Consider the following 22152-nt stretch of genomic DNA (forward strand, 5'->3'; position numbering starts at 1 on the left):
CCTCTAGTAGCCTCCACATCACAGGTCATTGTTATAGACTCTGTTGTGAATATCTTCTTGTAGTTTGGAGTGAAGGTCACCACAGGTCTGATGGAAGCTCCTATAAGACATCATGTATTACACTGAGGAATTGTAGACAGTCTAAGAGAGAACACCACCTGTGGCGAAACCAACCTCGCCACTGGGTTTTGGAGGGGCCTGGATACCAGCCTCTTGCCTCAGGATTATGGCCCATACTAACTTTTAAACCCCTGAACCTATTCAAGTGAATTTTGGATAGGTTTGTCCCCAAGTTATACTGGTTAAATTGATGTAAGTTATATGTATGGACAATGTAAACTCACAAAGTTGTAACAATTTATAATAAGTGTAACTTGTCAGCTTGGGAGATAGTTGAGTGGATAGACAGAGGGGAGGAATATGCTGGGTGTGTTTCTATTGTCCCATTGTGCCATTGTCCCAGTGTGTGTTTAAATGGTGATGTCTGTCCTGTTGTCTCCACATGTGTATTGGCGATTTCCCTTTGTTCTGAGAGATAATTGGATTGCTCCTCAGTTGTCTCCAGGGCAGAGAGGAGGAAACCATGATGCATTGTGGGGATGTGTTGTATCTGTCCTGTGTCGCAGTCTCCCTTCTGGTCCCCTAGGGGCGTGAACGATTGGTTGCTGTACTTACATTGTATGTGTTGTAATATATTGATTGGTTGTATTTCAAAACCCTGTGGGCAAAACTATGTTGGTGGTTTGTGAATAAAAGAGGCTGTACGTGAAGTACAGGGAGTTCCTGTTTTAACCCTCAAAGTGAAGTGTCGTCTCATTCTTAGGGGGGGGGGGGGATTTATGGTATGCTGTTCCAGTTCGACTGCTAGGAGCGTAAACCTATTCGTATGGTTTCCTATTCCACTGTCTACAGCATTCATATGTTTGAAGAGGATTTATCTGCTTCTTCAGTTCGGTGATGGTGGTGTCTGCCGGAGTGCTTGGAGACCTCAGGAAACGCTAGGAGCATCCAGCAACTGAGGTACTCAGTCGGGGTGCCAGGTGATCCGTTACACCACCCAAAACTTACAAATTAAGGGGGAGATTTATCATTTAGTTTGTGCCAGAAACTGTGTGTTTGCAACTTTGTGTAGCATGACTTTTGAAAAAACTGACGCAAGTAGTGGTTTTTATGCTGCCTTCACCACTTTTCAGAATCGGTGTGGCCAGCAGTCATGTCAAATATATCTTAACGGGGTTGTCCGAGTTATAAAAAAAAAAATATATATAGCACTGTAAATCTGATGGGCAGCAATATATAACTAAGGGTACTTTCACCCTAGCGTTGTTGGATTCCGGCAGGCAGTTCCGTTGACGGAACTGCCTGTTGGATCTGGAAATCCATGTGCAAACGGATATAATTTGTATCCGGATCAGTTTGACAAATGCATTAAAATACTGGATCCGTCTTTCCAGTGTTCCGGAATTTTGCCTGCGGAATTTTCTCCGGCCAAATACTGTAAAAGGGACAGAACGGAAGACATCCTGATGCATTTTTTTTCCCGGTATTGAGCCTCTAGGTCTGAACTCAGTACCGGAAAACTTTAACACTAGTGTGTAAGTACCCTAAGCTAAGCAAGTTTTAGGCGAAAAAATAATTATATTTCCTAATTTTCCTGGTTGTCTTCTGGCCTTTGTTTACCTGCAATAACAACAATCTCTGTCCCTCCCCCTGCTCTGCAAAGGGAGTGAATACAAGTGCTGCCCTGAGTGTCATGTCTGACTGCTGGGATACTCAGCAGCATGTTGTATGTGTAGAACTACAAGTCCCAGCTGTACAATGACACTGCTGATGCACACTGGATCTTCCCCTATCTGTTCTTGTGCAATGATCTGCAGAACTCCTCTGTCAGCTCCTGTGCCCAGCATTTGTCTCCTCACTGCCTGCAGCTACTCAGTAAAGCCTTCAGCCCTGAGTTTGTGCTGCTGAAGGGGTTAAGAATCCAGGTAGAGAGCTGACAGCAGTAGCTGGCAGTGCAGGGGTGTGTGGCCAGCATAGTGACATCTCCTGTACGTATCTGCTCTCTCAGGCTTGTGCACGAAACATTATCAGAGCAGGGAGAGAAGCTGACATCACAGGTCATGTGACCCTCAGTGACATCTGAAAAAGCAGCAACTGTAGATGCAGTAAGTGCATGGTAAAGCTGTTACATTTGATTAGCTAGAAACATACAAAGAACAAAAAAATAACTTGGACAACCCCTTTAATTTACATCAGTTGTCTGGAAAAATATTATATCCATGGTTTGGTAGATAAATCAGGACATAAAATTAGTGAACAAGTGGCCAAATCAGAACTGCCTAAAGAATATTTTTAAGATATATATATAGTAGCAAGATAAATAAGAACCTGACCCAAATACAACAGTTTCTGGAGGGGATTAGTATTTCTAGGTTAACAACAGAGCAATGTGAAACTCTGGAAGCCCCTTTAAATGCCTTGGAAGTGGATAAAGTATTATCTGGGATTACAAAGAACAAAGCTCCAGGTATAGACGGTATTCCATTCGAAGTCTATGCCCAATATAGGCAAATATTCATCCTGAAATTATTGATGATGTGGGATGGGGCGAGGATGATGAAAATTGCCAGAATCATTAAGGGAAGCCTTAATTACACTGACTTTAAAACCCGAGAAAGATCCGACCTTTCCGGATTCGTATCTCCTCATCTCATTAATCAATACTGACAACAAAATATTGGCCAAGATCTTGGCAGCTAGACTTAGAGGTGTGGTCCGGGGACTTGTTCATGAGGATCAGACAGGATTTATGGCAGGTAAAACTACAACTGATAATATAATGCAATATTTTGTGAACACCCAGCTTGAACCCACAAACTGTGGTGGACGATTGATTGTTACTATAGATGCCTCAAAGGCCTTTGAGATTATAGAATGGCCCTTCTTGATTACAGTATTGATGAAGATGGGATTTGGTGACAATTTTATATCATGGGTAAGATTGTTATATACTGAAATCTCAGCAAAAGTGATATTAAATGGGGAATATTCTGACAGCATAAACATCCGCAGGGGGGTTAGACAAGGTTGTCCCCTCTCCCCTCTGCTGTTTGCTATAGAGCCATTAGCTGATATGATCAGACAAGATGAAGAAATTGTGGGATTCAGGTATGGTGAATATGAGGAAAAAATTGCATTGTATGCAGATGATATTATGCTGTTTGTAGGTTCTCATAGATAACTTGTGAAGATTTTTCAGGTTTTTGACCAATATGGTAAACATGCTGGGCTCAATATAAACTGGTCTAAATCAGCCTGTATCCCGCTTGATCCTCTGAATGATTTTATACCAGGAGCACTGGAAATTAAGAAGATCAATGAACCCGTCAAGTATCTGGGTATTTAAATAACTCCAAATCCCAAGGACTAAGAAATTAGGAAGAAAATGGATGTATGGAAAAGATTATACGTCCCGATGGCAGGACGGATCTCCTTGATTAAAATGTGCCTACTACCTTCCCTGAACTATATATTGCACCTAGACGGACAGAAACCTACAACTGCTCGGAGCTGCCATAGATTTCTGGCTCAATTTTTGGACCGCCCCCATTAAGGCCTCTTGCACACGACCGTATGCGCTCTGAGCCATATGGTCTGTGAGCGGGCCATATGTCCCGAAGCAGCACTGATCGTGCGTATAGGAGTACACAGCATCAGAGATTACAATAATGCTGTGCACGTCGGGCCACCCGCAGGGCTATTGTCCCGCACTCACAAGATCAGATGAGTGCGGGACAATAGCCCTGCTGGCGGCTCAACATGCACATTATCATTGTAATCTATGATGCTGTGTACTGCCATGCACACGATCAATGCTGCTCCGGGACATATGGCCCGCTCACGGCATACGGTCGTGTGCAAGAGGCCTAAATCCTATACAGTGATTTGGATTTCGCTGTAGAGCGGCTGCCAGGCTCCTACATCCTGGAATAGTCTAAGTGTAAAAAGATGACCCACGGGGATCAGAGACGAGGGGTCAGTGACAGGCTGAGTTCAGGTTTGGTGGAGTGAATGCAATACAGTAAATGATGCAAGCCATGAAGAGTTAATACAGATGTCAGGCGCAGGTCAGGCAGCAGAGGGTCAAAGTACAGTAAACAGGCGTAGGTCGGTATACGGGTGGACAACAGGTTACAGCCCACCTACCAAGAACTTAGCAAGCTAAAGAACCTAATTGCTCAGGCACCTTTTCATAAGGGAAGGTGCCTTTGGTATCCCAGGACTGCAAGCCTTTTCTCTTGAAGATTGGGTTTCGCGTTTACTGGCCCTTTAAGAGCCATAGGGAGTGTGCACTCCCTACAGCCACAGGAGGAGAGGCCATGGCGGCAATTAGGCTGCAGCTTGCAAGGAGCAACAGCGTGGACCTGGCAGCTGGGCCTGGCTCATAGAGGACAGCTGGACAGGATGGGTGGGACAGTGGTGGTTCGCTGCTGCTGTAACACTAGGCTTTTCAGTGGAGGTTTCCTCTACTTTACTGGAACAAGGATCCTGTATACATCTGCATTGGAATACATACACCAGGCTGGTCCATGTCATGGTAGATTACCTGTATGATAATGTGCATGTGGAATACTCCTCCAGGTGTGAATTTACACAGTGCGTTGTGTGATACGTTGACATCACTGTTCTCCATATATAAGGATGGAAGATAAAAGCTGGTGACTTACCTTCTTGTATGAGAACCAACCCTATAAAACAGAAGAGAAATAGAGGTAACAGATATAATGTAGTCCTGGAACATATTTCTTTATTGGGGGTCATTACAGCTTAGGATCCACATTAGTAGAAATACAGAAAAATAAAACATAAACGAGTTGTTAGACACAACGACATAATCGTACATCAGAGGAAGAGTGTGTCGGCCAACAAAAAACACTACTTTTCCGTTCCGGCGTTGCGGCTCCCATCAGTGCCATTTTAGTTCACTCCAAACTAGAAGTGATAAGGTCATGTGACCACTGCAGCCAATCACTGGCCTCAGCAGCCATATGTGCAAGACCCGCATGTCACTGCTAGTGACCTATAGGTGATGTTACACAGAGATACTGCGGAGGAACAAAAGAACTCACGGGCCTGGTGTTTTGGGATTTGCTCCTGTTATTTGATCCTGTTATTCCCATTATCAGAATCACTGGGGACATCCCTATGACAGTTCTGGTAAAACTGCCCCATGTTGTCTCCTTCAGGTCACCATAACTAAATAATGTTATCATTCATTCATATAGTCATTATTTACAGCAGTTCTGGAAAGTTGCTGAACCCTTCAAAATTGTCCACATTTCTTCATAAATTTGACCTAAAACTACGTCAGATTTTTACACAAGTCCTAAAAGTAGATAAAGATGACAAAAAATTAAAATTAATAAAAAATATTAGACCTGCACATTTATTTATTGAGGAAAATCATCCAATATCGCATATCTGTGAGTGACAAAAGTATGTGAACCTTTAGGCCTCTTTCACACGAACAATACGGATTTTCTCCGGATGCGTTCAGTGAAACTCGCACCATTTTGCAAGCAAGTTCAGTCAGTTTTCTCTGCTCTGGAGAGGAGTGAGACCCACTGGGTTTCTATTGTTTCATACAGCAGACACCAGGAGGTAATGTCTGCGATTGGTGATAACGGCTATTGCAGACAGTTAGCCCCTCAGATATGCTGGGCTCCTGGGGCTTGTTTGGCCCCCTATGCGGCAATCTGGGGAGTCAGTCATTCCCTACAGCAGCCTTGGTCCCTTTGATTGATCGGCGGCTGCCACAGCTATGTTTATATAGAGACCCTGCCTGTGAAACATAGCAAATTTCTCATAGAAGTCTATGAGAGAAGCAATCTGATATATGATCTTTTTAGATTGAATTTTTAGATTTGAATATTGATATTGATGCAGGGAAATTGATTTGTAGCACTTACCACAAACCTACGGCTAAAAACAATTTTATACTACATTCCAGTTGCCACCTTCCGAGGTGGCTGATTAATGTCCCCGTGAGCCAATTTAGACGCCTCAAACGAAACTGCACAATTGATGATACATTTGTGAATGAGGCTGAAGTTTTGAAACAGCAGTTTGTGGACAAGAACTACCCAAATCACAGTATTGAGGGAGCTCTGAATAAAGTTAAAAGTCTAGATCGTAAAGATTTTTTTGTGGAAAAAGGGATTGAATTTCAAAATGATTTGACTACACAGGAAAGAATCCAGATTGTGTTGCCTTTTAATACTCGGTATAAAAAAGTGGAATCCAGTATTACTAAACATTGGCCCTTCTTATTAAAAGATAAAATCATAGGACCCATGTTACCAACAAAACCCATGATAGTATATACACGTGCTGATAATCTGGGCGTCAAGATTGCCCCTACAGTCAAAAGACTGAACCAAAAGAGAGATAAGAACTGGTTATGCTTTGAGGGGTTTTATAGATGTAACTCATGCCCTAATTGCAAGCTAACAAATTTTCCTAAGAAAACTGCGAAGGTCATCTTTAGCAGTAATGGCTATACACACGAGATAAAAACATTCTTAACTTGCAATAGCAAGGGTGTCATCTATTTGCTGACATGCCCTTGCAACAAACAATATGTTGGCCGCACAAAGAGACTTTTTAAAAAAAAGAGTCTCTGAACATGTGGCCAACATACGTCGGGGCTATGAGAACCATACCGTATCAAGGCATTTTAAAACATACCATGATAAAGATCCTGCGGGTTTGACATATACAGCCTTAGCTAAGGTAGAACCAGACTGGAGGGGGGGCGATCTTATAAAAAAGATGTCCAGACTAGAATCGAAACTGATTTTTTATTTCGGCTCTTTAGCACCAAATGGGTTAAATGCGGATTGGGAACTATTTGGATTCCTATGAATGTGGTTCTTCTAAACATGATGCTGAGCACCTTGATATATATATATCAGACACATACCAGAGAATCTAAATGTTCCCAAACTGAGTGAATATCTCATTTTTTTTCAGTAATTGAGTATTTTCTGGATTTGTCATATACCCATTAGAGTCCACATTCAGTTAAAAGTATGTAAAATAATATTGAGGATAACTGAACAAATATATATATAAAAAAATCACGGTATTGCTGTAGCTCCCTTATATGTGTGATCACATTGAGGATTTAATATGCATTGGAATTTATTTTGGCACAAATTGTCAACTTATTTTATTGAAATTTTATAATTTTTAACATCTGTTGTTTTATAAATCGCTTTTAAGCAGTGGTGGCATAAAAACCGCAATCTAAGAATAAAAACCGCATGGGAAACGCATAAGAATCGTGGCTTAGCAAATCCGGGTTTTTGCATTTACCAAGGTACTACTGTCATTCCGGTCCAGCCTTTGAAATTTACCAAGAGCGTAATATAAAAGAAGGAGGGGAAACAATACAAGGTCACTGTGGCGAAACCAACCTCGCCACTGGGTTTTGGAGGGGGCTGTTTAAAAGCCTCTTGCCTCAGGATTATGGCCCATAGTAACTTTAAAGGAGAAAACAGACCGGCCGCACAGCTTAAATCTGTCTGTAGAATTGTATTTTATGTTATGATGCGTTCGGTTAAATTGTATGTTATGTGAGGGCACCCAGATAGCTAATATTATTGTATTCGTGTATTCTGAGTGCCATTCACCTAATGATATGCACTCAGACTTGAGCTATCTGGGGATATGTTAAATGTCTGTGTTTGCTGTGGGGGTGTGCCATTGTGTGTTTGGGTGGTGATTCCTGTCCTGTTGTCTCCACATGTGTATTGGTGATCTCCCCTTTGTCCTGAGAGATAATTGGATTGTCTTCGGTCGTCTCCCAGGCGGAGAGGAGGAAACCATGATGCATTGTGGGGATATGTTGTATCTGTTCTGTATTTGAAAAACTGTAATAAAAACCAGGCTGGGTGTGCCAGCACATCAGATCACTGCTTGACCCTCAACACGGAGCCTTGTCTCGTTATTGGGGGGATTCCCTGTATGCTGTTGGAGACTGATTGCCAGGAGTGTAAGCCGACTGAATGCTTTTCCTGTTCGCCTGCTGACAGCTATTTGCGAGGTTCCAGTTTGGAGTGCTATTTTGTATCCAGTTCGGGAGGTTGGTGTTCTGCAGTAGCTGTGCCTATCTCTCGGAAAGGGGCATATCGCCTAAACGGATTTTAACCCCTTGTCCGCTGAAACGGTGCCGTCTTGTTGGTGGCAAGCAGCGGGATCGTTCCTACAGCCAGAAGGACAGCTACAGGAGACACCATTTCTTTGGATTCTACAATTTAAGGGCAACGCATGTCTCAGTACAGTGACCCTAAAAGCACCAGGATGGAACCAGCAGTGGAGTACAGATACTCTGTGGAGGAATTTGACCGTATGATGTGGTTGCGGCTGAACTTCTTCGGACCCAATCCAGCTGAGAAATACGTGAAGTTCGTGAGGAATCTAGTGTCTAAGACCCTACTATACCGGGCAGAAGGTGACGGTCAGCTGTCACGTTGGGTGGACCTCCATCGGAAGTTACGGTTGCGGGACAGTGGGAGCCCAGTCTCCATTCCCCAGCGGCAGTGTGAAGTGCAGGGAGGGGAGAGCAGCGGCCTCCCTCCCCAGCGGCAGGCTGAGTTACAGGGGGCAGAGGTAGTTGTTCCTGCCCCCCAGCAGCAGCATGATTTTTTGGGAATTGGGAGCCTAGTCTCCATTCCCCAGCGGCAGTGTGAAGTGCAGGGAGGGGAGAGCAGCGGCCTCCCTCCCCAGCGGCAGGCTGAGTTACAGGGGGCAGAGGTAGTTGTTCCTGCCCCCCAGCAGCAGAGTGATATGCCGGGAAGGCAGTGTGAAGTGCAGGGAGAGGAGAACAGCGGCCTCCCTCCCCAGTGGCAGGCTGAGTTACAGGGGGCAGAGGTAGTTGTTCCTGCCCCCCAGCAGCAGCATGATTTTTGGGAAATTGGGAGCTGAGTGTCCATTCCCCAGCGGCAGATGGAGTTACAGGGGGCAGAGACAGTCGGTCCTGTCCCCCAGCGGCAGAGTGTCCTACAGGGAATAGAGAGCCCAGTCTCCTTTCCCCAGCAGCAGGACACTGTATTGGGAGCGGAGGCGGTCGGTCGCCCTCCCCAGCGGCTGGAAGTATGTATGGGAGAGGAGCTCGTTACCCCCTCTCCCCAGCGGCAGCTTAACGCACCAGGGGGAGACAGTAAGCCCCACAACTGTGCAGATGGGACCGTGGTCTCTGCACTTACAGCACAGGGGGTAGGGACAGTTGTTCCTGTCCCCCAGCAACAGGGCAGTTTAGCCAAAGGGGAGACAGTCGGTTTCCCCCTCCAACAACCAGGCTTCTTCCGTGGTAACGCTGGCACCAGGGCAGAGTACCGCTGATCCCTGCCCACAAAGCAACCTCCACTCCAAGCCAGGGAGCAACACAGAGACCGGGAGTACCAGCTTCCAACATAACCTTGGTGGACTTACTGGACAGAGACAGGCTACGAAATTCAGCAGGTCCAGTATTGGGTTGTGGGTGGGCTGCCAGACTAACTCAGGTACCGACCGGCGTGAGGTCAGGTATCTGGTTAGTCTTCCCAGGGGGGGGGGGAGATGTGTGGCGAAACCAACCTCGCCACTGGGTTTTGGAGGGGGCTGTTTAAAAGCCTCTTGCCTCAGGATTATGGCCCATAGTAACTTTAAAGGAGAAAACAGACCGGCCGCACAGCTTAAATCTGTCTGTAGAATTGTATTTTATGTTATGATGCGTTCGGTTAAATTGTATGTTATGTGAGGGCACCCAGATAGCTAATATTATTGTATTCGTGTATTCTGAGTGCCATTCACCTAATGATATGCACTCAGACTTGAGCTATCTGGGGATATGTTAAATGTCTGTGTTTGCTGTGGGGGTGTGCCATTGTGTGTTTGGGTGGTGATTCCTGTCCTGTTGTCTCCACATGTGTATTGGTGATCTCCCCTTTGTCCTGAGAGATAATTGGATTGTCTTCGGTCGTCTCCCAGGCGGAGAGGAGGAAACCATGATGCATTGTGGGGATATGTTGTATCTGTTCTATATTTGAAAAACTGTAATAAAAACCAGGCTGGGTGTGCCAGCACGTCAGATCACTGCTTGACCCTCAACACGGAGCCTTGTCTCGTTATTGGGGGGATTCCCTGTATGCTGTTGGAGACTGATTGCCAGGAGTGTAAGCCGACTGAATGCTTTTCCTGTTCGCCTGCTGACAGCTATTTGCGAGGTTCCAGTTTGGAGTGCTATTTTGTATCCAGTTCGGGAGGTTGGTGTTCTGCAGTAGCTGTGCCTGTCTCTCGGAAAGGGGCATATCGCCTAAACGGATTTTAACCCCTTGTCCGCTGAAACGGTGCCGTTACAGTCACCACTGAGGAAGGGGTACACCCCCAAAACGCGTATGGGACGAACCTTGTACCGGCATGCTGGAAAAAATCTCCCCTGGATTGAACGGACTTCCGAAGTAAAGCTCTGCCAATACTTCACTTGATTCTATTAAGCACATGACTCGCTGACGACACTGAACACAGAGTCAGCAGATACGTGCTTGCTTGCAGATCGGTGAGTTGGCGCCTTAGAGAAATAAAGCAACCAGACCAAGGTAATATCGTGCAAGTGGGTGGGACGCCACCACAAGCACTTACTGTTTTGTACCTGTGGTCAGACTGCAAAGACTGAAAAGACCGGTAACCCACCAACCTTTGCTTCAACACAGCGAGGTAGGAGTGGAATCGTGTATACCTAAGCTTCTTGGTTTTGAAGAATATTATAAAGACATTATTGCGGTTCTCTATAAGGAACTATCTATGCTGCTATTGCTGTTATTAGCCTGATTCCCCAGTCACATTTGCGGTTTATTTTGGACTGGAATATCGCTATCAACAGATTGCGCTTTTTTGCCTTAATTATTTTCCACTATTTGCTACATTGTTGCATTGATGTATTATTGCTGCTAAAACGGTCACATTGTTGCTGTCATATTATATATTGTATACTGTCACACACTATCAATTGTCTAGACGGAGTAGTTAGAATTTCATGTCTTTATGTCACTGTATGTAATAAATATCTCATTTTAGTAACATATATAGAGTGCCTGGTCTATTCTCTTTATATTATTACTACTTGCTCGTGGCTGGGTGGGCCACTTAGACCAAGAGCACCTGTTCCATCTTGTCCAGCTGAAGTGATCCACAGATATTTTATTGAATTGTATTGTCATCTTGGTTTGTTCACCATATCCTCCTTCATATGGTAAAGTAGACGTTATTGCGGTATCAGTGCAGTTTTTATCATATCCCCTATCAGTCAATTGGATGAAAAAATGCATATGTACCTACTAGTCAGCCTACCCCTTTCTACATGATACATATGATCCTATTCTTTGTTGCAAGAAGACGGCCAGATCATGACTTAACCCCTTAGTGCCTAATTATAATGTATATGTCCATACTTATCTATTTCTATATCCCAGATAATAGCGCAGTGATCCAATCCATTCTGTGGACCATATTCATTATAAAATAATTCATAATATTTCTTTATGATAATTTATGTAATTATTATTATTATAAAAAATTTTTTTTTATATTCTTGTGTTTTTTTGGAGCTTTTTTATTGTATATTAGTTAGTTGCATATCAAATGGTCACTGTGGATAAGGGAGTTGATTGAATATACCCAATCCGGGAATGAGATGGCGGGTGAAGGTCCCCCGCAAAGGGCCGAACCCCCCCAGGGAACAAAAACCTGGGAGGGGTTTTGCCATCCGCGGGGGACATCCACCAAGTTCACAGAAATCCGAATAATTCGAACTCTGCGTTCAATCCACCCAGCATCAGTGTATTCAATTCATATATTCGTTGGGTCTCTAGTCTTGACATTTTATTTATATGGTCCCCTCCTCTCCATCCTTTATCCACTTTGTCGATTGCTGCAAATTTCATACCTGAGGGATTTTTGTCACCTGCACCCGCCATCTCATATGAAGGAGGATATGGTGAACAAACCAAGATGACAATACAGTCCACTATTAAAGATTATGATTAAAGTTTGTAAAGTGTATAGAGATGTGAGATTTTATAGTTAAATAACATCTTAATAAGGTGGGTTTTAACAGAAAATTTTATGTACAAATCCACAATGAATGACCACAAAAATCCGTATCAGCTTTTGCCAAAAAAGAGGAGAACCAACACCTGATTGAGGAATTTGAATCAACAATGGCTTTATAAAAGGAATTGCTTGTGGGGGATTGATTACCACTGAGGAAGGGGCAATAGTAAGCCCCGAAACATGTTTGGTGTAAGACCCCTTGACAAACTACATGAACTTTTATCCAATATATGCTGAAACTACTTAAGGCTGTTTTCCACAAAATCGTGAACACCCTGTAAGCAACTAAGACCTGACACGCCGACTGTTACAGACTGCAGCACGAGGATACAAGGTATCGTGGCTGAACAAATTCGGCGTGGGAGAAGGTGATTAGAGTCTTAGGAGACACCGGCTCTCAGGAATCACGGAGCGGTGCCCAGAACAACTCAAGGTGACGGTAGTGAAAGCCTGTGAGAAATATCAACAGCACAACATTGGACCGCAACCACAGCAGTGGAAAGTTTCCAGCGGTACGCTGCTGCGCAGTGAGTATAGCGGGACGCCGCGATAATACACTCACTAGGGACTAGTAACTAAACCTACAGCAGCATTACCACTAAGAGGGGACTCAACTAGTGTGTTGCAAAGGACTTCCAGAGGTTACATTCAATAGCCGCAAGGTCGATTCAAACGGCTGGTCTGTTCCTCAAAGCCCTATTTCTTCATTAGGTTGTCATTTTGTTACTAATGTGTTCATTGGACATTCAAGTGGATACGTTAGGGCAATAGATATATTACTATGTTTTTAGCTTGATCAGTATTTAGCGATTTATTGCATTATTTTAGCACAAGTTTTTTTTACTATTTTATCTCCAAGTTATCACCAATTATATATGTTTCATGTTTAAATGTCTATATCTATATGTTCAATAAATTGCATGGTTTCACATAAAGAGTGAGTGGCCAGTATTTTTTACTCCTTTTTGAATTATATGCCAGAGGAGGGGCGAATCCTCTTTTACTGCGAGCACCTCCACCTGATATTATTCACTCCTGTGCGTCATATATTCGTATTCAATATTAAAAGATGTCATTAGAAAGTACTACTTGTCTTGCAACGAAGAAGCCCTCATACGGCTATGTGAAAGGAAAAATTAAAAAAATTATGGCTTCAGGAAGGTCGGGAGTGAAAAACAGACATTCAAAAATGGACAATCACCCTCGCCTCAAATGGTTTAAGAACAGGGATCTGTCAAACTCTGATCTTCACAACACATTTTTGAGGAACTGTATTTGGTGCGAAAAAGGAGAATTCTGAAGAAGAGTTGTTAAAGCTGATCAGGCTGGAAACGGTTAAAAGATCATCTCTTTGGACTCCACAAATCTACAGCCAAACAGAATCTATACAATTTAAGGAAATTTAAGACAATTATTATCCTTCCCAGAAGTGGTGGACCAACAAAGAGTCCACCATCTGAATAACAATGTTGCACATGGCAGGATTGCAAAGCGAAAGCCGCTGATCTCTAAAAAGAACTTTGCTGCTCATCTACAGTTTGCTAAAGAAGATCAAGACAAGCCAGAAGGCCATTGCATCAATGTTTTGTGGATGGCCGAGACCAAACTAGAACTCTTTGGTTTAAATGAGAAGCGTTATGTTTGGAGAAAGGAAGACACTGCATTCCAGCAGAAATCTTCATCCCATCTGTGAGAAACGGTGGTGGTAGTATCATGGTTTGGGCTTGTTTTGCTGCATCTGGGTCAGGACAGCTTGTCATCTTTGATGGAACAATGAATTCATGATCATTCCAGCAAATTATAAAGGGAAATATCAGAAACCCTGTCCATGAGCTGCATCTCAAGAGAACATGGGTCATGCAGCAAGACAACGACCCTGAGCAGATAAGTAGCTGTACCACAGAATGGTTAAAGAATAAATAAATAATAAAAAAATGTGGTAGAAGGACCTGAAGCAAGTAGTTCATGGGAGGAAACCCACCAACAAAACAGAGGAGAAGCTGTTTTGCACGGACGAATAGGTTAAAATTCCAAGCCGATGTGCAGGGCTAATCAACAATTACACAGGGGGTCACACTACATACAGTAACTTGTAGTGATGGAGGTATTTATATGACATTATACACAGTACACAGCTGTATACAGAGGACATATTATGGGAGATGGGGTGTAGCCGGTAACTTGTAGTGATGGAGGTATTTATATTACATTATACACAGTACACAGCTGTATACAGAGGACATATGATGGGAGATGGGGTGTAGCCTGTAACTTGTAGTGATGGAGGTATTTATATGACATTATACACAGTACACAGCTGTATACAGAGGACATATGATGGGAGATGGGGTGTAGCCGGTAACTTGTAGTGATAGAGGTATTTATATGACATTATACACAGTACACAGCTGTATACAGAGGACATATGATGGGAGATGAGGTGTAGCCGGTAACTTGTAGTGATGGAGGTATTTATATGACATTATACACAGTACACAGCTGTATACAGAGGACATATGATGGGAGATGAGGTGTAGCCGGTAACTTGTAGTGATGGAGGTATTTATATGACATTATACACAGTACACAGCTGTATACAGAGGACATATGATGGGAGATGAGGTGTAGCCGGTAACTTGTAGTGATGGAGGTATTTATATGACATTATACACAGTACACAGCTGTATACAGAGGAAATGTGATGGGAGATGGGGTGTAGCCGGTAACTTGTAGTGATGGAGGTATTTATATGACATTATACTCAGTACACAGCTGTACACAGAGGACATATGATGGGAGATGGGGTGTAGCCGGTACCTTGTAGTGATGGAGGTATTTATATGACATTATACTCAGTACACAGCTGTATACAGAGGACATATGATGGGAGATGGGGTGTAGCCGGTAACTTGTAGTGATGGAGGTATTTATATGACATTATACTCAGTACACAGCTGTATACAGAGGACATATGATGGGAGATGGGGTGTAGCCGGTAACTTGTAGTGATGGAGGTATTTATATGACATTATACACAGTACACAGCTGTATACAGAGGACATATGATGGGAGATGAGGTGTAGGCGGTAACTTGTAGTGATGGAGGTATTTATATGACATTATACACAGTACACAGCTGTATACAGAGGACATATGATGGGAGATGAGGTGTAGCCGGTAACTTGTAGTGATGGAGGTATTTATATGACATTATACTCAGTACACAGCTGTACACAGAGGACATATGATGGGAGATGGGGTGTAGCCGGTACCTTGTAGTGATGGAGGTATTTATATGACATTATACTCAGTACACAGCTGTATACAGAGGACATATGATGGGAGATGGGGTGTAGCCGGTAACTTGTAGTGATGGAGGTATTTATATGACATTATACACAGTACACAGCTGTATACAGAGGACATATGATGGGAGATGGGGTGTAGCCGGTAACTTGTAGTGATGGAGGTATTTATATGACATTATACTCAGTACACAGCTGTATACAGAGGACATATGATGGGAGATGGGGTGTAGCCGGTAACTTGTAGTGATGGAGGTATTTATATGACATTATACACAGTACACAGCTGTATACAGAGGACATATGATGGGAGATGAGGTGTAGCCGGTAACTTGTAGTGATGGAGGTATTTATATGACATTATACACAGTACACAGCTGTATACAGAGGACATATGATGGGAGATGAGGTGTAGCCGGTAACTTGTAGTGATGGAGGTATTTATATGACATTATACACAGTACACAGCTGTATACAGAGGACATATGATGGGAGATGGGGTGTAGCCGGTAACTTGTAGTGATGGAGGTATTTATATGACATTATACACAGTACACAGCTGTATACAGAGGACATATGATGGGAGATGGGGTGTAGCCGGTAACTTGTAGTGATGGAGGTATTTATATGACATTATACACAGTACACAGCTGTATACAGAGGAAATGTGATGGGAGATGGGGTGTAGCCGGTAACTTGTAGTGATGGAGGTATTTATATGACATTATACTCAGTACACAGCTGTACACAGAGGACATATGATGGGAGATGGGGTGTAGCCGGTACCTTGTAGTGATGGAGGTATTTATATGACATTATACTCAGTACACAGCTGTATACAGAGGACATATGATGGGAGATGGGGTGTAGCCGGTAACTTGTAGTGATGGAGGTATTTATATGACATTATACTCAGTACACAGCTGTATACAGAGGACATATGATGGGAGATGGGGTGTAGCCGGTAACTTGTAGTGATGGAGGTATTTATATGACATTATACACAGTACACAGCTGTATACAGAGGACATATGATGGGAGATGAGGTGTAGCCGGTAACTTGTAGTGATGGAGGTATTTATATGACATTATACACAGTACACAGCTGTATACAGAGGACATATGATGGGAGATGAGGTGTAGCCGGTAACTTGTAGTGATTGAGGTATTTATATGACATTATACACAGTACACAGCTGTACACAGAGGACATATGATGGGAGATGGGGTGTAGCCGGTAACTTGTAGTGATGGAGGTATTTATATGACATTATACACAGTACACAGCTGTATACAGAGGACATATGATGGGAGATGAGGTGTAGCCGGTAACTTGTAGTGATGGAGGTATTTATATGACATTATACACAGTAAACAGCTGTATACAGAGGACATATGATGGGAGATGGGGTGTAGCCGGTAACTTGTAGTGATGGAGGTATTTATATGACATTATACACAGTACACAGCTGTATACAGAGGACATATGATGGGAGATGGGGTGTAGCCGGTACCTTGTAGTGATGGAGGTATTTATATGACATTATACGCAGTACACAGCTGTATACAGAGGACATATGATGGGAGATGGGATGTAGCCAGTAACTTGTAGTGATGGAGGTATTTATATGACATTATACACAGTACACAGCTGTATACAGAGGACATATGATGGGAGATGAGGTGTAGCCGGTAACTTGTAGTGATGGAGGTATTTATATGACATTATACACAGTAAACAGCTGTATACAGAGGACATATGATGGGACATGAGGTGTAGTGATGGAGGTATTTATATGACATTATACACAGTACACAGCTGTATACAGAGGACATATGATGGGAGATGGGGTGTAGCCGGTAACTTGTAGTGATGGAGGTATTTATATGACATTATACACAGTAAACAGCTGTATACAGAGGACATATGATGGGACATGAGGTGTAGTGATGGAGGTATTTATATGACATTATACACAGTACACAGCTGTATACAGAGGACATATGATGGGAGATGAGGTGTAGCCGGTACCTTGTAGTGATGGAGGTATTTATATGACATTATACACAGTACACAGCTGTATACAGAGGACATATGATGGGAGAGGAGGTGTAGCCGGTAACTTGTAGTGATGGAGGTATTTATATGACATTATACACAGTACACAGCTGTACACAGAGGACATATGATGGGAGATGGGGTGTAGCCGGTAACTTGTAGTGATGGAGGTATTTATATGACATTATACAGAGTACACAGCTGTATACAGAGGACATATGATGGGAGATGGGGTGAAGCCGGTAACTTGTAGTGATGGAGGTATTTATATGACATTATACTCAGTACACAGCTGTATACAGAGGACATATGATGGGAGATGGGGTGTAGCCGGTAACTTGTAGTGATGGAGGTATTTATATGACATTATACTCAGTACACAGCTGTATACAGAGGACATATGATGGGAGATGGGGTGTAGCCAGTACCTTGTAGTGATGGAGGTATTTATATGACATTATACACAGTACACAGCTGTATACAGAGGACATATGATGGGAGAGGAGGTGTAGCCGGTAACTTGTAGTGATGGAGGTATTTATATGACATTATACACAGTACACAGCTGTATACAGAGGACATATGATGGGAGATGGGGTGTAGCCGGTAACTTGTAGTGATGGAGGTATTTATATGACATTATACTCAGTACACAGCTGTATACAGAGGACATATGATGGGAGATGAGGTGTAGCCGGTAACTTGTAGTGATGGAGGTATTTATATGACATTATACACAGTACACAGCTGTACACAGAGGACATATGATGGGAGATGGGGTGTAGCCAGTACCTTGTAGTGATGGAGGTATTTATATGACATTATACACAGTACACAGCTGTATACAGAGGACATATGATGGGAGAGGAGGTGTAGCCGGTAACTTGTAGTGATGGAGGTATTTATATGACATTATACACAGTACACAGCTGTATACAGAGGACATATGATGGGAGATGGGGTGTAGCCGGTAACTTGTAGTGATGGAGGTATTTATATGACATTATACTCAGTACACAGCTGTATACAGAGGACATATGATGGGAGATGGGGTGTAGCCGGTAACTTGTAGTGATGGAGGTATTTATATGACATTATACACAGTACACAGCTGTATACAGAGGACATATGATGGGAGATGAGGTGTAGCCGGTAACTTGTAGTGATGGAGGTATTTATATGACATTATACACAGTACACAGCTGTATACAGAGGACATATGATGGGAGATGGGGTGTAGCCGGTAACTTGTAGTGATGGAGGTATTTATATGACATTATACACAGTACACAGCTGTATACAGAGGACATATGATGGGAGATGGGGTGTAGCCAGTACCTTGTAGTGATGGAGGTATTTATATGACATTATACACAGTACACAGCTGTATACAGAGGACATATGATGGGAGAGGAGGTGTAGCCGGTAACTTGTAGTGATGGAGGTATTTATATGACATTATACACAGTACACAGCTGTATACAGAGGACATATGATGGGAGATGGGGTGTAGCCGGTAACTTGTAGTGATGGAGGTATTTATATGACATTATACACAGTACACAGCTGTATACAGAGGACATATGATGGGAGAGGAGGTGTAGCCGGTAACTTGTAGTGATGGAGGTATTTATATGACATTATACACAGTACACAGCTGTATACAGAGGACATATGATGGGAGATGGGGTGTAGCCGGTAACTTGTAGTGATGGAGGTATTTATATGACATTATACACAGTACACAGCTGTATACAGAGGACATATGATGGGAGAGGAGGTGTAGCCGGTAACTTGTAGTGATGGAGGTATTTATATGACATTATACACAGTACACAGCTGTATACAGAGGACATATGATGGGAGATGGGGTGTAGCCGGAAACTTGTAGTGATGGAGGTATTTATATGACATTATACACAGTACACAGCTGTATACAGAGGACATATGATGGGAGATGGGGTGTAGCCGGTAACTTGTAGTGATGGAGGTATTTATATGACATTATACTCAGTACACAGCTGTATACAGAGGACATATGATGGGAGATGGGGTGTAGCCGGAAACTTGTAGTGATGGAGGTATTTATATGACATTATACACAGTACACAGCTGTATACAGAGGACATATGATGGGAGATGGGGTGTAGCCGATACCGTGTAGTGATGGAGGTATTTATATGACATTATACACAGTACACAGCTGTATACAGAGGACATATGATGGGAGAGGAGGTGTAGCCGGTAACTTGTAGTGATGGAGGTATTTATATGACATTATACTCAGTACACAGCTGTATACAGAGGACATATGATGGGAGATGGGGTGTAGCCGGTAACTTGTAGTGATGGAGGTATTTATATTACATTATACACAGTACACAGCTGTATACAGAGGACATATGATGGGAGATGGGGTGTAGCCGGTAACTTGTAGTGATGGAGGTATTTATATTACATTATACACAGTACACAGCTGTATACAGAGGACATATGATGGGAGATGGGGTGTAGCCAGTAACTTGTAGTGATGGAGGTATTTATATGACATTATACACAGTACACAGCTATATACAGAGGACATATGATGGGAGATGGGGTGTAGCCGGTAACTTGTAGTGATGGAGGTATTTATATGACATTATACACAGTACACAGCTGTATACAGAGGATATGTGATGGGAGATGGGGTGTAGCCGGTAACTTGTAGTGATGGAGGTATTTATATGACATTATAATCAGTACACAGCTGTATACAGAGGACATATGATGGGAGATGAGGTGTAGCCGGTACCTTGTAGTGATGGAGGTATTTATATGACATTATACACAGTACACAGCTGTATACAGAGGACATATGATGGGAGATGGGGTGTAGCCGGTAACTTGTAGTGATGGAGGTATTTATATTACATTATACTCAGTACACAGCTGTATACAGAGGACATATGATGGGAGATGAGGTGTAGCCGGTAACTTGTAGTGATGGAGGTATTTATATTACATTATACTCAGTACACAGCTGTATACAGAGGACATATGATGGGAGATGAGGTGTAGCCGGAAACTTGTAGTGATGGAGCTCTTCATGTGACATTATACACAGTACACAGCTGTATACAGAGGACATATGATGGGAGATGGGGTGTAGCCGGTAACTTGTAGTGATGGAGGTATTTATATGACATTATACACAGTACACAGCTGTATACAGAGGACATATGATGGGAGATGGGGTGTAGCCGGTAACTTGTAGTGATGGAGGTATTTATATGACATTATACACAGTACACAGCTGTATACAGAGGACATATGATGGGAGATGGGGTGTAGCCGGTAACTTGTAGTGATGGAGCTCTTCATGTGACATTATTGCACCCCCTCTTACTGTTCACCATCAGACAGGGATTAAAATACTGTATACATCTGTATATAGAGGAGATGGGGTGTTTATGATGGGAGATGGGGTGTAGCCGGTTAGTTATGGCTGGTATGTATATTACATTATTACACCCCCTATTACTGTTCACCATCAGACAGCGACTGAAAGACATAAAGATCATTGTACTTACAGAGGAATAACACGGACGTCTCTGGGGACATGATGGATGGATGGAGAATATGCTCTCGAGTGTAAAAGGAGAAGTTGTCTTCTGTCAATGTCTCGCTGCAAATTACAAAAAGGAAGGAAGGAGAATTGTTACATGTGTCTAAAACAGTTCAGCAAACCCTACTGAGTATGTGGCTTTGAAGCAGATGGATGGTCACTGCACCTCTGCTAATGAAGTTGTATTAGCAGAAAAGACTTCAATTTTCTGCTAATAAATTGGACCCCCACTGATTGGCATAGGGTTGTCTTCTTCGATGAATCACGTTTTCTGCTTAATGAAACGGATGGACACTGGGGTGTCATGTGAGAAACATCAGAGAACAAACCCCCTGCAGCCATTGCTGGAGGAACACAATCTGGTGGTGGCAACGTTATGGTTTAAGGAATGTTTCTTTGACATTCTCTGGGCCCACTTATCCATGTGGAAGTCACTCTCAACTGATCTGGGTATGAACCCAGGCTTGCAGATCACGTAAATCCATACATATTGATTTCTTTCCTTGGAGCAGATGGGATTTTCCAGTGTGATTTGTCGCAAGGCTAGAACTGTCCGACATTAGTTTGAAGAGCATGACCAAGACTTCCAAGTAGTACCCTAGCCCCCTAATTCCCCGGACTTGAACGTAATTGAGTATCTGCGGACCACGATTATTGTGTCTGCTCAGTAAATCCTCCCCTATGCACCTTCCAGCCACTGTGGGATGCACTGCAGTCAGCATGGCTCCAGATACCTGTGACAACCTACCAAGTCTTTATTGAGTCACTCCCACACTGGCTAGCTGTATTCTGTGCTGCACACGCCAGTTAATCTGGATAGTAGCTTGTGGTCATAATAATGTGACTTGACTGTGTATAACCTGTAATATTATTACACTCCAGAAATACATCCAGGCCCCTCTGGAACTCTTTTAGTGAACTCACAATCACTACCTCCTCAGGCAGAGAGCTCCATAGTCTCCCTGCTCTTACCGTAAGGAATCCTCTACTATATTTGTGTAGAAACCTTCTTTCCTCCAGACGCAGAG

The 22152-nt window shown here is 43.0% G+C and overlaps 1 long non-coding RNA gene across 1 annotated transcript; it reads right to left on the reverse strand.

Moving 5' to 3' along the window:
• Nucleotides 1-14: 14 nt before the first annotated feature.
• Nucleotides 15-21179, reverse strand: LOC122922948. The gene is made up of 3 exons (XR_006387208.1): nucleotides 21090-21179; nucleotides 4728-4748; nucleotides 15-100 (listed from the first exon to the last, which is right to left on the reverse strand). It is a non-coding gene; the product is annotated as an uncharacterized LOC122922948 (long non-coding RNA).
• Between the last annotated feature and the right edge of the window lie 973 nt (nucleotides 21180-22152).

Source organism: Bufo gargarizans, unplaced genomic scaffold (genome assembly GCF_014858855.1).
Source record: "Bufo gargarizans isolate SCDJY-AF-19 unplaced genomic scaffold, ASM1485885v1 original_scaffold_1081_pilon, whole genome shotgun sequence".
NCBI lineage: Eukaryota > Metazoa > Chordata > Amphibia > Anura > Bufonidae > Bufo > Bufo gargarizans.